We start from the raw sequence: 13,381 nt of genomic DNA on the forward strand, positions 1-13,381 counted from the left end.
GCTGAAGACCCGGTGTGTACGTGCGTTTGGCTGACACGACGTTTACGGATCTCAGGCTGTGATAAAATGAAATGGCTTTGACATTTAGCACAAATGTTACCTCAGCATTTGACATTAATTAAAAAGTAGGTTTTCGGTGAAGGAAAAAATATGAAGTGATAAAAGGCAAGTTCGGAGATTTATTTTCCAGTTTTTGCCCCCCCCCCCCTTTCCATCTCTTTCAGTTTTTATTGATTCATAAAAATACGGCCGCCCTGTAAAGCTGACCTCCTCGCAGGTCTCGGCTCTGAAGGCTTCGCGGCCTCACCAACAGGCTGTATATTTGGGGAGTTTCTGCAGTCGCCGGATATGAGAAAATTCATTAGTAAAAAAAAACTAATACAACACAAAAAGCAATAAAAGAGAGTGACCTGTTAACCACCTTCACCCACCCAACTACACGGAGTCTCCTCCAACCGGAGGCCTCGCCGCGCACAGCGGGTGCAGCTCAGTCAGTTTAACTCTCTCCAGCCCTGCTACCGAATGCTCATCCTGCCTTGGAATCTCCTCCATAGTCAAGTGATTTGGGCATAAAGGTTGGGTATGTGTGGTCGCCTTAAAGTGGTTGTAAACCTCAGACATGAAATATGAACAAAGCACACCCCTCTATAGTGTGTACTGGTCTCAGTCCAGAGCACCAAGTGTCATTTCTGTCTGCTGCCTCCTTCCTCTGCTATCAGCATGAGTCGCTTCTGACAAGTTTTCCTGACACCAAGAGCAAAAAAGGTGACAGGAGAGGAAGCTCCAGCACACCGCATGTGATTGACAGCCTCAGCGCTCTTCCTGTGTGCTGTGTGAAAGGGGGGGGTGTCCATTCCCTCCAATCAGAACTCCCTTCCCACGCGCTCTGTGGTCGCTCTGTCCTTTTGGGTACAGCTGATCGCAGTAAAGGACAATCACAGCGGCCCTTTGCCATGTGATCACCTGTGTCCAATCACAGCTTATCTCATTGTAAACAGACTTGCTTGTTATCATCAGTCCTTTCCTCACATGCTGTCTCTGTGTTGCAGATAACTGGCAAGGCTGACAGTGGATGTTTACATTGATAATCTGGGCATTGATCATCAGTGCCCTGATTATCAGTGAAGTCCCATCAGTGCAGATCAGTGCAGCTTATCAGTGCCCATCACTTCTGACAAGCTTTCCTGACACCAAAAGCTCCAGCACACAACCTGTGATTGACAGCCTCAGCTCTTTTCCTGTGTGCTGTGTGAAGGAGGGGGGTGTCCCTTTCCTCTAATCAAATCTGAGCTCTGCTTATTTTAGCTCTCCACTCCTTTTTTCTGACAGCTCAGATCAGGGGCGGACTGACAACTCATGGGGCCCTCGGGCAATAGGGGATCATGGGGCCCCTGTGTCCTTGCCCAAACACAAAAAAGCCTATAAAAAAGGTACCAGGGGCATCTCATGGGGCCCCCTACTGACCCTGGGCCCTTGGGCAGTGCCCGAGTTTCCAAATGGTCAGTCCGCCCCTGGCTCAGATGAGCTTTTGGACTAAATTCTGGACTTAGAACGGATGTACAGAAGACTGCAGATAATCGGGTGCAACTTATGTAGGAGGATTTCGTTAATCTCACCTGAGGCCAATCTCTTCACTGGGTTATATGGAAGGGTTTACATCCAGGGGCGGACTGACCATTCGGACACTTGGGCACTGCCTGAGGGCCCAGAGTCAGTAGGGGGCTCCATGAGTTGCCCCTGGTACCTTTCATAGGCTTTTTTGGGAGTGATTTGAGTTTGGGCAAGGACACGGGGGCCCTATGATCCCCTGTTGTCCGGGGGCCCCATGAGTTGTCAGTCCTCCCCTGTTTACAACCACTTTATGCGATCTGCTTTAGAGAAAGGTTTTATTGCTAACGTAAAGCTTTGATGTCTATGCATGGCGAGGTCAATTGCCCATAATGGGAGATACCGGCATCAAACCATACAAAAGTACTTTACAGGTCTCATACTGGCACGTCATTCAGTCATATGTTTAAACAAAATAGTATTTTTTGTAATTTCAATAAAAACATATAAAAGCATGTATATAAAATGGCTGATACGTAATACAGAGCGATTTTCTATAAGCACCTCCTCCAGAACCCCATCAGTAAGGGGTGCAATGTCAGGCTTTCGCAGACTCTTCCTCCAGCTTTCTGTCTGCACTGAGGTATGGTCTTTCTGCTGGAGGAAGTGTCAATGGAGGGCAGTGATCACCGTACTCTGCTTCCATTGAGAACTAAAAGCCCATCTGCCATGGTGGCAGGCGGTACTTGTAGTTCATTCATTCACCGAATCCTGCTCAGCTGCACACATTTTACAAGTGGCTGTGGGAGAGAAGGGCCCCTGCATACTGTTACGGGCAGGGGCGGACTGACCATTTGGAAACTCGGGCACTGCCCGAGGGCCTGGGGTCGGTAGGGGGCCCCATGAGATGTCCGCCCCTGGTATTGTCTGTACTTTTCACTGAAAACCCCTGAACTCACACATCATGAAGGATGTCCACATACTTTGGCCTTATAGTCTATGAGCCGGAGGTTGATTAAATCTTAACCACTTCCAGTCCGGACACTTTCCCCCCCTTCCAGTCCGGACACTTTCCCCCCCTTCCAGTCCGGACACTTTCCCCCCCTTCCAGTCCGGACACTTTCCCCCCCTTCCAGTCCGGACACTTTCCCCCCCCCTTCCAGTCCGGACACTTTCCCCCCCTTCCAGTCCGGACACTTTCCCCCCCTTCCAGTCCGGACACTTTCCCCCCCTTCCAGTCCGGACACTTTCCCCCCCCTTCCAGTCCGGACACTTTCCCCCCCTTCCAGCCCGGACACTTCCCCCCCCTTCCAGCCCGGACACTTTCCCCCCCCCTTCCAGCCCGGACACTTTCCCCCCCCCTTCCAGCCCAGACACTTTCCCCCCCCTTCCAGCCCGGACACTTTCCCCCCCCTTCCAGCCCGGACACTTTCCCCCCCCTTCCAGCCCGGACACTTTCCCCCCCCTTCCAGCCCGGACACTTTCCCCCCCCTTCCAGCCCGGACACTTTCCCCCCCCTTCCAGCCCGGACACTTTCCCCCCCCCCTTCCAGCCCGGACACTTTCCCCCCCCCTTCCAGCCCGGACACTTTCTCCCCCCCCTTCCAGCCCGGACACTTTCTCCCCCCCCTTCCAGCCCGGACACTTTCTCCCCCCCCTTCCAGCCCGGACACTTTCTCCCCCCCCTTCCAGCCCGGACACTTTCTCCCCCCCCTTCCAGCCCGGACACTTTCTCCCCCCCCTTCCAGCCCGGACACTTTCTCCCCCCCCTTCCAGCCCGGACACTTTCTCCCCCCCCTTCCAGCCCGGACACTTTCTCCCCCCCCTTCCAGCCCGGACACTTTCTCCCCCCCCTTCCAGCCCGGACACTTTCTCCCCCCCCTTCCAGCCCGGACACTTTCTCCCCCCCCTTCCAGCCCGGACACTTTCTCCCCCCCCTTCCAGCCCGGACACTTTCTCCCCCCCCCTTCCAGCCCGGACACTTTCTCCCCCCCCCTTCCAGCCCGGACACTTTCTCCCCCCCCCTTCCAGCCCGGACACTTTCTCCCCCCCCCTTCCAGCCCGGACACTTTCTCCCCCCCCCTTCCAGCCCGGACACTTTCTCCCCCCCCCTTCCAGCCCGGACACTTTCTCCCCCCCCCTTCCAGCCCGGACACTTTCTCCCCCCCCCTTCCAGCCCGGACACTTTCTCCCCCCCCCTTCCAGCCCGGACACTTTCTCCCCCCCCTTCCAGCCCGGACACTTTCTCCCCCCCCCTTCCAGCCCGGACACTTTCTCCCCCCCCCTTCCAGCCCGGACACTTTCTCCCCCCCCCTTCCAGCCCGGACACTTTCTCCCCCCCCCTTCCAGCCCGGACACTTTCTCCCCCCCCCTTCCAGCCCGGACACTTTCTCCCCCCCCCTTCCAGCCCGGACACTTTCTCCCCCCCCTTCCAGCCCGGACACTTCCCCCCCCCCCCCCCCCTTCCAGCCCGGACACTTTCCCCCCCCCCCCCTTCCAGCCCGGACACTTTCCCCCCCCCCCCCCTTCCAGCCCGGACACTTTCCCCCCCCCCCCCTTCCAGCCCGGACACTTTCCCCCCCCCTTCCAGTCCAGGCCAATTTTCAGCTTTCAGCGCTATCACACTTTGAATGACAATTGAGCGGTCATGCAACACTGTACCCATATGAATTTTTTTAGCATTTTTTTGAGACAGATAAAACTTTGTTTTGGTGGTATTTATTCACCATTGGGATTTTTTTTTTGTTTGCTATATAATTGAAAAGTCCAAAAATTTTTTGAGTTTGGGCAAGGACACAGGGGCCCCACGATCCCCTATTGCCCGAGGGCCCCATGAGTTGTCAGTCCACCCCTGGTTACGGGGGGATGTTCTGCTTGCTTCTTGTGTGGAGAGAATAGGAAGCTACCATGTGCTTGGCTGTTTGGACCCACTAGGGAATAGGACTCTGGACAAAGAGCTGGACTCGCCAGGGGTCTGCGTGCTACAAAAGTGAGAGGAAATCCATTTTTAGACAATTCTATGGTTGAACTGGATGGACTTTTGTCTTTTTTCAGCCAGACTAACTATGTAATTGTTCCCTTAAAAGGTGTCCCCAGTAGAAGATTTCCCCTTGCCTCTTGTCGTTTTGACACCTCTAAACTTTGACTTCCCTTTCAGTCCTTCCACAATCCATCCAAGAAAAAAACTTTTGTTTCTAAATACACTTTTAATTCTACCAAAGTTCAGAACTGACAGAAAGTTATTTAACCTTCTGATGGGTTTAAGTATTCTTTACCTGGTGTCAGCATATTCCACATTTCCCTCTCTAGTACATAGAAAGCCAACATGTTGTGAAGCAGAAGGGCCGCGTTCCCGAGAGTTTATTTACGATGCAGAGTAGACACCTTGAATGTATTTGTCTCCTCCATCCTGCGTGAGATGCATTTGTCAGGCGATGTATATCGTTTCTGAGTAATTTGTGAAGCACCGGTGGCCCCGGGTCTCCTGCGCACAGCCGTCGCTCTTGGCGAACACATGAATTTATCCAGAGAAGGTTTTGGCAGATGACAGAACGGAGAACCGATCTCTGCAGAGACTTTTTATTAAAAGAGCATTAAGTAGGAGGCTAGGGGTGACCTGCCCAGTGACTCCCAGTATGATGAGTACATCAGCTATGGCCATGATATCCATCTGGAGGATTGCACAGCAAGGGCCTGCTTCTAGCTAATCTTGTGTTCTGGCAGAGAGGCATGTGCAGTTCTGCTGAATCCCAGATTTACCCCTTCCATCTGCACAGCAATTGTAGGCTTAAAGCTGAACTCCGGGGAAAGTTCAAAACTGTCCTCCCCCCACCTCCATCCACTCACCCGCAGTGCCATGTGGAAATAGTTTTTTGCTTGGGGTACCATTCGAAAGTGGTTTTACATATCTTATCCCATGCACCGCCAACAGGGCTGCTGTTAGAATCCACGGGGCCCCGTACAACAAACAAATCTTCAAAAATAAAAACAACCAAAAACCGTTTACTATGCTTCAGTTATGAATGAACACCGTGAGTGATCACGGTTCAAAACTGTCCTCCCCCACCTCCATCCACTTACCCGCAGTGCCATGTGGAAATAGTTTTTTGCTTGGGGTACCATTAAAAAGTGTTTTTTTTTTTAAATCTTATCCCATGCAACAGGGCTGCTGTTAGAAACCACGGGGCCTCATACAGCCAACCTGAAAGGGCCCCCTTAAAAAAAAAAACACAACCAAAAACCGTTTACTATGCTTCAGTTATGAGTGATCACGGTTCAAAACTGTCCTCCCCCCACCTCCATCCACTCACCCACACTGCCATGTGGAAATAGTTTTTTGCTTAGGTTACCATTCAAAAGTGGTTTTACATATCTTATCCCATGCACTGGCAACAGGGCTGTGGTTAGAAACCACGGGGCCCCATACAGCCAACCTGAAAGGGCCCCTTTCACAAAAAACAAAAACAAAAATGGTTTACTATGCTTCAGTTATGAATGAACACCGTGAGTGATCACGGTTCAAAACTTTCCTCTCCCACCTCCATCCACTCACTCGCAGTGCCATGTGGAAATAGTTTTTTGCTTAGGGTACCATTCAAAAGTGGTTTTACATATCTTATCCCATGCACCGCCAACAGGGCTGCTGTTAGAATCCACGGGGCCCCATGCAGCAAATCTGAAAGGGCCCCCTTCACAAAAAAAATAAAAATAAAATAGTTTACTATGCTTCAGTTATGAATGAACACCGTGAGTGATCAGTACTGTTGTGTTCATTCAGTTAAGGAAGGGGCTACTTAATGTGACATAATTATTGTACCCTCCCCTCACTCTCCATCCTGAAAGATCCTATTTCTAATCTCAGTTTCTTTTGTCCTATTGGAGAGGAAGCGTGGGTGTAACAGAACCAGTGACAACCAGTACCAATGTACCACACTCTTAGCAGAAAAAAAAGCCATTAAAAAACCCTGAATGAGCCATCAGTCCATCTTTTACACCCATGGTGGGCAACTATGTGGTGCTTATGGCTTTTATTGTGAAGCCCGTCAAGCCCTTGCAGCCAATATTCTGTTTCCTTTACCTCGGTGCCCACTCCGGTTATAGCCTGGAATGCTGATCAGTGTATTCTGACTGCAGGGAAGTCTCCCCCACTGCCAGGATACAACAGCTCAGCGGGGAGGATTCCCCCTATCCACATGGAGTGTGAGCATGGAGGGGAATCTATTTTAGATTTTTATGTCAACCGTCTGGTTAAACTAAAAAAACGGACTCCTCTATGCGCTGCCTAAGTGCCCAAATAATCTTTGCTGTGTTTGTTTTAATAGTTGATCAGGCTGAAAAAGGACAAGTTCAACCAATAACTCCATGGACCTTCTGGCCCTTTTTATTATTTGCAGTTGTATGATCTTGGTGTCATTCTATTGCTGCAGTACTGCACCTCTTTATTTGTCCTTTTATCTATAATAGAATTTTTTTTATAACATTTCTTCAACCTTTCCCCTTAAAGCAGCTCTTTTCACTGAAATAAACTGTACAATAAAGGAATTCCTGCAAAAGGAGTCCTAGATGAGTTCCCGGTAAAGGCTGTGGTCCCTCTCGATTTACCCTTTTATCACTATAGGGCACAGAGGTGACCTAGCGACTGTTGGATTGAACTACAGCAAGTAGGGGACCAGGAATTTGACATGTTGGGTGCAGTTTTACAGTGTGCTTCAACTTGTAATTTTCTTGGATTTTCCATGGAGAGAATTCATTCTCTAGGGATCTACTCACATTGTTCTGTGTAGGTTGCATTGCATTCACAGCTGGTGTCTTTAGGGGTCAGGCGCACTGTGTTGACATACATTGGAAATTATTAGGGTTCCCACCCCAAAATGCATGTACGATACGTGTTACTGGTGTGAATGGGCCTTAATAAGGTGGGTTTTGACCATAAACTTTTATTATTCCATTGATCATAGGCTGATTTGTAAGGTCACCACTGGTGAGAAGTAATTCTGAAGGCTCTGCTCTGAAGGGACCAGATGAGACCCGGAGACCAGGACAGCAGGTGAGCACAGTCTCTGTTCTATCTATCTATCTATCTATCTATCTATCTATTATCTATCTATCATATAGGGTGATATACTCATGAGTTGTATTATACCCATTATCTCTCCTGTTGACTGTGTTGACATCAGGGGCAGACTGACCATTTGGAAACTCGTGCACTGCCCGAGGGCCCGGGGTCAGTAGAGGGCCCCATGAGATGCCTCTGGTACCTTTTTCATAGGCTTTTTTGAGTTTGGGCAAGGACACAGGGGCCCCATGATCCCCTATTGCCCGGGGGCCCCATGAGTTGTCAGTCCACCCCTGGTTGACATACGTTGGAAATTATTAGAATTCCCTCCAAAATGCATGTACGATACGTGTTACTGGTGTGAATGGGCCTTAATAAGGTGGGTTTTGACCATAAACTTTTATTATTCCATTGATCAGAGGCTGATTTGTAAGGTTGTCACTGGTGAGAAGTAATTCTGAAGGCTCTGCTCTGAAGGGACCAGATGAGACCAGGACAGCAGGTGAGCACAGTCTGTTCTATCTATATATACATTATATAGGGCGATGTACTCATGAGCTGTATTATACCCACTATCTCTCCTGTTCTTCAACACCATCATTTTGAGTTCCTAATAATTTATTTGCAACAACACTGTGGGTGGCCTTGGAATCGTAACAAACAATTCAGTACATATAGCATGTAAGCACATCATTTTTAGGGTTTGTCCAAGTCTTAAAACTGGCAATTATGAAACAATATTTTGGGTTGCAGAATTCTAGGAGCGCCCAGAGTGATTGATGGGGGTTAGTCATAATCGGCTGACCAATTTTTTATGTTCTAGAAAAACCTAACCAAGCTACAGGACTTTTAAGGTACCAATTTGTTATACAAGGTCATAAAATCAAACCATTTTTATTATACTCATGATAAAGGTATTACATTAAAACAAAATGTTACGAACATGTTGCTGAAAGGATCAATGGCACTCTCGCTGTATATACCCCAGGTGAATGCATATACACTCACTGGCCACTTTGTTAGGTCCACCTTGCTAGTGCCAAGAAAATCTCCCCCACACCATGACACCACGACCATCATCCTGAACCATTGATACAAGGCAGGATGGATCCACCATACCATGACACCACCACCACCAGCCTGAGCCATTGATACAAGGCAGGATGGATCCACCACACCATGACACCACCAGCCTGAACCATTGACACAAGGCAGGATGGATCCACCACACCATGACACCACCACCACCAGCCTGAACCGTTGATACAAGGCAGGATGGATCCACCACACCATGACACCACCACCACCAGCCTGAACCATTGATACAAGGCAGGATGGATCCGCCATACCATGACACCACCACCACCAGCCTGAACCGTTGATACAAGGCAGGATGGATCCACCACACTATGACACCACCACCAGCCTGAACCATTGATACAAGGCAGGATGGATCCACCATACCATGACACCACCACCACCACCACCAGCCTGAACCACTGATACAAGGCAGGATGGATCCATGCATTCATGCTGTTTACGCCAAATTCTGACCCTACCATCTGAAAGTTGAAGCAGCCAGTCTGCCCATTCTCCTCTGACATCAACAAGGCATTTGCGTCCACACAACTACCGCTCACTGGATATTTCCTCTTTTTTTCGGACCATTCTCTGTAAACCCTAGAGATGGTTGTGCGTGAAAATGCCAGGAGATCAGCAGTTTTTGAAATACTCAGACCAGCCCGTCTGACACCAATTACTATGCCACGTTCAAAGTCACTTAAATCCCCTTTCTTCCCCATTCTGATGATCGGTTTGAGCTTCAACAAGTCGACTTCACCACGTCTAGACGCCTAAATACATTGAGCTGCTGCCATGTGATTGGCAATTTGTGTTACCAAGCAATTGAACAGGTGACCCTAATAAAGTGGCCGGAGAGTGTAAATGTAAACATTAGATTACTGTTACAAAGCAATCAAGATGGGGTCAAGTTTCAATGTGTTTCTTGGGCCAACGCCTGCTTCTTCAGGAACAACTGGGGCGTTCTGGCCTTGTGCATAGCAACATGATCATACATCCAAACGGTTAAAAGAACATCTCCAGTGATGGACAAGTCCAGACATTCAGCCTTGAGCAGGGGCGGACTGACAACTCATGGGGCCCCCGGGCAATAGGGGATCATGGGGCCCCTGTGTCCTTGCCCAAACTCAAAAAAGCCTATGAAAAAGGTACCATATGCATCTCATGGGGCCCCTACTGACCCCGGGCCCTCGGGCAGCGCCCGAGTTTCCAAATGGTCAGTCCGCCCCTGGCCTTGAGGCTAGGTTCACACTCATGCGTTGCGGTACATCGCATATGATTCGCACGGGAACCGCACCGCATTCCTGTGCAAATCACATGGGATTTGTGTGCAGTGCGATTTCAGACGTACATTATGTATGGCTCAAATTGCACCATATCCACACCAAAAAGGCACAGGACCCTTTTTTGGGTCCACACTAGAATCAAATCACATGAGTATTCACACCTATGCGATCCGATTCTGCACATCACACCGCGTTTTGCAGACCGATTTTAGGGTGTTGTTAACTTACCATACACACCCGCAGCGGTTCGCATGAACGGGGTGTGATTCTGATGCGGTGCGGGATTCGCGCAGAAAACGCTGCAAAATCCAGACCACATCAGTATGAACCCGGGCTGAATCACAGAGGAAGGGGACTTTACATACCCTGAAAAAGGGGGCGAGCAAACCTAGATTTTTAAGAACCACATTCCTTGAGCTCCATGATCTAAGTTCATGGACCACGTTGTCCATCATCGGAGATGATGTCTCTGTTCTTTGAACAGATTGTATGTACAGAGGATATAGAGAAGAATTGTTTTTAAACAAATCACATTTTGTTGCTTTGCAGCCTGAAATGAAGACACGCTGTTTTTGTGTTATCCAGCTGTATTTACTCAGTGCAGCTTCGATCATCCAAGTGAAAGATGAAACACCAACATGTCAGAAAAAAAAAAATCAAAAACAGAACGGAGTTGGAAGAAGGATCACCCCCCCTCCTAAAAATGACTTGTAAACTCAGTTAGGTGTAGCTAATCACCTTCTCAATGGCACACAAAGCCATCTGAATTTCAGCTGTGGTCATTTTGATTAGCTCAGCATGAAAATAGCTTTCCTGGAGCATATCAGTCCCTGAAGCAAACAGTCAACTATGGGTGGCAAGGCACTGTCACTGGGATCTCCAGGATAAAGTGGTGGACGGGCACAAGTCAGGACATGGATACAGAAAAAAATTTCAAAGGCTTTATCAATGCCTAGAAGCACAGTGAAGTCTTCTATTAAGAAGTGGAAGGTATTTGGTACAACAGAGACCCTCCCTGGATCAGGATGTCGCTCCAAACTGGATGGAAGAGCCAGGAGGACACTGGTCAGAGAGGCTATCAAAAGGCCTCCAGCAGCTCTGAAGCCATGTCAGGAATTGATGAAAAAGAGAGGTCCTTAGGGGCAGCACAGTGGCTAAATAGTTAGCACTTCTGCCTGGCAGTACTCGGGTCATTGGTTCGAATCCCAACCCCGTCACCACCTGCCTGGAGTTTGCATGTTCTCCCTGTGCCTGCGTGGGTTTCCTTCGGGTACTCCGGTTTCCTCCCACACTCCAAAGACATGTTGGTAGGTGAATTGGCTCCTGTCTAAATTGTCCCTAGTATGTGTATGTATGAATGTGAGTTAGGGACCTTAGATTGTACGCCCCTTGAGGGTCAGGGACCTTAGATTGTACGCCCCTTGAGGGTCAGGGACCTTAGATTGTACGCCCCTTGAGGGTCAGGGACCTTAGATTGTACGCCCCTTGAGGGTTAGGGACTGATGTGAATGTACAATATATATGTAAAGTGCTGCGTAAATTGACGGCGCTATATAAGTACCTGAAATAAATAAATATCACCAATCCTCCACAAATGGGGCTTGTATGGGAGGGTTGCAAGAAAAACATGGCTCCTCAAGAAAGGCCACCACTGAGCTTTGCCAGAACGCACCTTGAAGGATCTGAGGCCACAAGAAGAAAGGCGTTCTGGTCAGATGACACTAAAATGGAACGATTTGGCCTCAACACTAAACGATATATCTGGTGGAAATCCAATCCAGCTCACTGTCCACATACCACCATTCCTACAGTACAGCATGGAGGAAGGAATATCCTGTTATGGGGGGGGATGGTAATACCCTTTTTATGGGGGGGGGTGGTAATACCCTTTTTATGGGGGAGGTGGTAATATCCTGTTATGGGGGGAGGTGGTAATATCCTGTTATGGGGGGGGGGGTGGTAATATCCTGTTATGGGGGGTTTCTCAGCAGCAGGGACTGTATCACTTGTCAGGATAGAAGGAAAATCGCTCAGTGACTGTTTTTTTTCAGATTTTTTTATTTTTTTCTCTGAGATGTTTCTTTTACTTGGATGTTATAGGTTTGAGTAAATCCAGCTGGATAACTGTGTCTGTCTTCATTTCAGGCTGCAAAGCAACAAAACATGATTATTTTTAAAGGGGGAGAAGGGGTGCTTCTCTTCTATATCCACTGGATGACCATGTTGCTGTACAGAAACTGACAACTCCCCAGTTTCCTGAAGAAGCGGGCGTTGGCCCAAGAAACGCATTGAAACGTCACCCGGTCTTGCTTGCTTTTTAACAGCGGAACATCTAATGTTGTTTTATGTGCATTTGGGGTGCCGGAGATACATGCAGTGAGAGTGACATTCATACTTTTTTGGAAAAATTGATTGTAGCAGCATTTTTAAAGTAAAGCCTTTTTAGTGAATATCATGAAAATTGTTGATTTTATGAAACTTTGTAACGAAACCGGTACCTTCAAAGTCATGCCGCTTGATTAGGGTTTTCTAGATTCTGTATATTTTTTTGAGGCTGTGGTATCCTATTCAACAGACATAAATATGGGGTTGCTACCCCAACCCCCCCCCTTCCCCCCCTTTTTTGGGGGGGTTTAAGTATAACTTCAAGTTATGTTCTACCTGAGCGGTTTATAAAAAAAGAAAAAAAGGGATGTGACCTTAATCTGAATGTGTGTTTCACCTATGTAGGGCAAAGCAACAGGTTCAGTTTATGGGGGCCCCACCAGCTGCCTTCATTGCCCTTTCTCAATTCCCCTGGGGCTCCATTTTGAACAAGATAAATCTGTTCCTTTTTGGTGTCGGGGAGCCATGTAAGTCCCTTCCTTCCTCCCCTGTGTTGGTGATTGGCCAGGGAGAGTGGTTGTAAGGCTGCTTAACTGGCTTCTGGAGCAAACATACAAACTACCCCTCAGGATCTCTCCAACTGTATCCTTCAATAGATACTTTGTTAACCAAGTACAAAGAAAACAAAAAGAGGGCGCACCGGCCAAGTGCATTATCGTAAAAAATATTTATTAAAAAGGATAAAAAGTAAGTTTTGTACTCATAATTGACATACAGGACAAAGGCACACCACACTAAACAGCCGTGTCCAATCCACACTGCATACAAGTCCATAAATGGAGCCCTGGACTTCCAACAGGCTAACGCGTTTCGAGGGCTCAGCCTCTTCCTTAGACCCACTGGATTGGACACCGCTGTTCAGTGTGGTGTGCCTTTGTCCTGTATGTCAATTGTGAGTAGGATACTCAGTGGCGTCTCGAGGCAGATGCGGGGGGGTGCAGCCCGCACCAGGTGACACCGACCGCACGGGGTGACACCGGACCCGCTCCATGAAAAGGTAAGTTGTAAAGCAAGCCGACAATCCCCGG

General features: G+C 48.6%; 1 long non-coding RNA gene across 1 annotated transcript; it reads left to right on the plus strand.

Moving 5' to 3' along the window:
- The first annotated feature begins 8,018 nt into the window (after positions 1 to 8,018).
- Positions 8,019 to 12,418, plus strand: LOC149434264 (uncharacterized). Its single transcript, XR_016308778.1, has 2 exons — positions 8,019 to 8,104; positions 12,114 to 12,418. It is a non-coding gene; the product is annotated as an uncharacterized LOC149434264 (long non-coding RNA).
- Positions 12,419 to 13,381: the final 963 nt, after the last annotated feature.

The sequence above is a fragment of the Staurois parvus genome, unplaced genomic scaffold, assembly GCF_062004578.1.
Source record: "Staurois parvus isolate SC_StPar_1 unplaced genomic scaffold, SC_StPar_1.0 ptg001792l, whole genome shotgun sequence".
Lineage (NCBI taxonomy): Eukaryota > Metazoa > Chordata > Amphibia > Anura > Ranidae > Staurois > Staurois parvus.